At 38.9% G+C, this 4,419-nt stretch overlaps 1 pseudogene; it reads right to left on the reverse strand.

Moving 5' to 3' along the window:
- Window positions 1-344: 344 nt before the first annotated feature.
- Window positions 345-2,701, reverse strand: LOC140517910 (SH3 domain-binding protein 2 pseudogene; annotated as a pseudogene).
- Window positions 2,702-4,419: the final 1,718 nt, after the last annotated feature.

Here is a 4,419-nt window from a genome sequence, read left to right on the forward strand (position 1 = left end):
AGCTTCTTTCACAGGCTGTAACTCTCCCACCTTTATCAGTTTGTACTTGTCGACTGGGATTGGAGGGAGCTCAGCCAGAGGTGATCCTTGAAGTGATCTTCAAGGAGACAGATGGATAGATTTTAACTTGTTGCAGCTTTTGGAGGTATTCACAAGATGACTGACAGACATAACCTCCAGAGAAGCTGGTTTTCTGAAGTTGGGCATAGGAGATAGGTTTTCCAGGGTTGGATCCCTCTGTCTCCTACTGGGAGAGGACACTTTCAGATTAGCTTCTGAACTCCAAGAAGAAAGAAATCTTTTCAGGTCATCAGGATTGATTTCTGGCAGGTGATTTCTGGTGCCTAAGGATAGAGAGGTGTGGAGCATTTGCTAAAAAAGGAGTGTGGCTGCTGTGTTTCTGTGTGGGCCTGTTTTCTTGGAGTGGGCATAGGAGGTGGGAGGATAAATTGGTGGGTGAAACATGGTATATTCAACTTTCACAGAGTCTGGTGTCTCTGGCTCCATGTAGGGGTCATAGTCATCATTATGTTCATAGTGTTCATTGTCAGTGGGATACGGAGATAAACTGATATCAAGGAGACATTCCACAGAGCCATAGAATCTATGAGTCAGAAATCCGAGCTGCTGAAATTTAATGATGACTCTTTCTTCTGGTGGTAGTGTCCTATTTCTTTCCTTAGCAGGGCCATCCACCTCTTTTTTTCATCTTTAGAGGAGACTGAAAAGAACCAAGTTAGGTGCTTCTTGCCGCTATGAACGACCTTGATCGGAAAGACGTTGTTTGATATCGTGTCTTCAACTGCTTGCATTCCCTGATTATAGCCACTCAGGGAGAGCGCTGCCTGGGGAGATGCTGGTGTACTACTCTTAAAGTAATAAATACATCTCTTGTGGATAATCACAAATCGCAATCGTCATTTTTAGCAACTGCAGCTGGATACCACTTTTTTTTTTTTTTTTTTTTTTTTTTTTTTTTTTTGTGAAGGTATGCGGACTTGACCACTCCCCCAGGTATCGCCAAGAGGTTCTGAGCTCCAATGGCTTTCAGGTCAATGCTGCTCCTCTGAAGCCATGTAGTAATTATGTGACTCTGGGGGAATGACTTTACCATCTCTGGCTTCAGTTTCCTCATCTGTAAAATGGAGATATTAAAAGCACCTGCTTCCCAGAGTTGCCCCAAATAAATGTCAGCAAACCTGAACCAACATGAAGCACTAATCAGTAACCTCGTCTCAGGGGGGAGGATGGGGGCGCAGGGGCTGAGGGGAGCTCCTCATCTCCTTTGCAGCTCCGGAGGGCGCCGTTCAGCCCCTGCGTGTCCTCAGCATGGGGGCTGTTGACCCCTCGTGGGGCGAGAGTGGACTTGGGGAGAGGAACCGCACGTAGGCGTGCCCCGAGGCGCAGACTTCGTAAGGAGCAGAGCAGCCTCCAACCAGCTCAGGCTCTGGCTCCGTCCCAGCACGCCCCACAGACCCGGTGCCCTCGCCTCCCTCCTGAGAGTAATGTTTGATAAAGATATAAAGGTAAGAAAGAGACAAATTGAACAAATCCTTAAGAATCAAACGGAGGAGTTTATAATTGATTTTAGAGGTAAAGAGGATCTGATGGACTTTGCTGAGTAAAGGATTGATACAGTTACACCTGAACTTCATGAAAATTATTTTGATACTTAGGTGGCTGACAAATTAGAGTAGGGTGTGTGTAACATTAGGCAACAGAAAACAGGCTATTGTAACAGTGCAAGAGAGCAGTGATAGATTTTGAACACGAACAAATGTGATTGTGGCATAGATAGAAAGAAAGGTAGCAAGTGTAAGAGAAGTTATAAAAAATATGCAGTACAAAACTTGGCAATTAATTGGATATGTGGAGTGAGTGACAAGATAAGGAAAATACTAGATTTATGAATCTAGATGACTGGAAGAATGGAATACAAGAGTAGGAATATATGAGGAAAAGTAAGTTTGCAAGTAAAAACGAATTTTGATTTGGACATTACTTTAAAATGCCTTTGGGACATCCAGTTGCTAATATAAAATGGGCATTTGGTGATGTAGGCATGTAACTCAGGAAGGAGTATACAGTTGAATATATAGATCTGAGAATCATCTACACAGAGATCATAATTAAGCCCACAGAATATGCGGTCCAGAAGAGAGTACGTAAAATGAAAAGACGTTAGATTCTCTCTCTCTCTCTCTCCATATATATGTATATACATATATAGGTATGTATATGTATGTGTGTGTATTTGTGTATGTATACGTATACACACATATATATAATAGAGAAAGAATATATATGTGTGTATATATATATATATATATATATATATATATATATATATATAAAGAGAGAGAGAATGATGATGATATGATGACCCATCTATGGATATTAATATGAATATGACTATGGATATGGATACACACACATATATAATAGAGAAATAATATACATATATATGTAAAGACAGAGAAAGAGTGATGATGATCCATCAGTATAAATAATGGAGAGTGAAAGAACAATCAGGAAAATTGAGAAAGCAGAGGCATGATAGATGATAGCTAACCAGCTAAATAGGGCATTATTAAATATTAATTATGTGTAGTATTCCATTACGTCCTAGAGGTATAGATATGAGAAAGCTACAGTCCCTCCCCTTAAGGAACTTACATTCTAATGGGAGAGGATGATACATAAAAGGGAGCTAGAAAGCAGGCTATTGTGGGTATGCAGAAAGCCAGAGATGGGGAGGAAGTAAGGTGGAGACCTAAAGCCAAGATAAATCAAAAACTCATCAGTCAGAGCCCAGGGAGATTCCAAGAAGCAAAGTCCAAGCTTCTGGTGCTGAGAAGTTGGAGGTGATGTCCAAGTGGAAATGGCATGGTATTGAAATGGCCTGAAAACAGAAAAGAGAGTATCCAGGCCAAATTGGCAATTGTGTCAAAAGCTGCAGGGAGAAAAAAAAAATCAGGAAATACCACAAATTTGGCAATTAAAAATTATTGACAACTTTAGAGAGAACAATTTCTGATGAGTGACATGTTGAAAGGCAGAGTGCAAAAGTCTGAGGAGTGAGTGAAAGGTGCAAAAGTTGAGGCAAGGAATGAGGATATTTTCTGAGTGTTTGAGAAAGGGGAGGAGAGATAAAGGATGATAACTAGAGGAGGTAGGAGACTAGTAAATTCAAGAATGAGGAACACTCAATCATGTTTCTAGATAACAGAAATAATAAATAATAAATTAATAAATAATAATAAAAATAATAAATTACTAACAAATAGTAATAGAAGTCACAGCAGAATAGAAGTAATACTAATAGAAGTAATAGAAGATTAATAGAAGTAACAAACACTGAAGATTAGAGAGAGGAAAAGAGATGGTTGTGCATAAAATCTTTTAGAAAAGAGGTTGTGATGAAGGGTACTTACAGACTTATTGGCCTTGACAAGGAGAAAGGTCAGTTTATCATCAGATTAATAGAGGAGAATATGGAAGATGATGTCAAGAAATTATGAAAGGCAGAGAACAAGAGATTAGGGAGCTCAAGGCAAATGACCTATTTCCCCAAGAACATATGAAGTTCTTTGTGTAAGCTCAGAGGGTGGGAGTGAGGTGGTACATGGGGCTGAGAAAAAAAAGAAAAATGTGGTTCCTTCATTTTTGGCAGAGTTGTATGATCTCAGACTCAACTACATCGGCTGATTTTGTTAGACTGTTTTAGTCCCTCCTTTTTGTTTTCTTTATTGTTAGCAGTGATAAAGGAGAACGATATATAAGAGCGAAAGAGCAATATATATTTTATATTGGAAAACAGGTGATGTCAAATCAAAATATCACAATAAAAACTTTTTAAAAGCAGTATAATAAAGGCAGGTCTGGAGTACTGTTCTAGAAGGCATAACTTAAATAACAAAGGCACTTGAGTTGGAAAAATTGCATTCATTAAGTGCTTACTAAGTTCCAGAGTTTGTGGTAAGGACTAAGGATGCAAATATAAAAAAAAACAAGAAATATTCCCAACCCTTAAGGATCTTACAGTCTAATAAGGGGAGATAATATGTATAGTATATTGGTGCCTAAAGGATATTTTGTTCTTATTTGTTGTTTTTCTGTGAGGTCCAAAGGATCATGACTACAACCATAGGGTAATTGATTGACAGAATTTTTTTGTTTTTTTTCTGTAGCAAAGGTAATATTGATTTAATTACTGTTCTTGAATTAGAGGTAGAATGTGGGGAGGATACAAGTTTTGTTGGCAGGAATGTGGCCAGAGTTAAGTAAACATGGCTGTGGGTCTGAGATTGGTTAGATAAACAAGGCTACCAGAATATGTCCTCACACACTTACTCATCAAAATGTCTCAGTCACAGAATGGAAATTCCAAAGTTGATTGGCTTAGTTCATTGAGGGTAG

Source organism: Notamacropus eugenii, chromosome 1 (assembly GCF_028372415.1).
Source record: "Notamacropus eugenii isolate mMacEug1 chromosome 1, mMacEug1.pri_v2, whole genome shotgun sequence".
Classification (NCBI taxonomy): Eukaryota; Metazoa; Chordata; class Mammalia; order Diprotodontia; family Macropodidae; genus Notamacropus; species Notamacropus eugenii.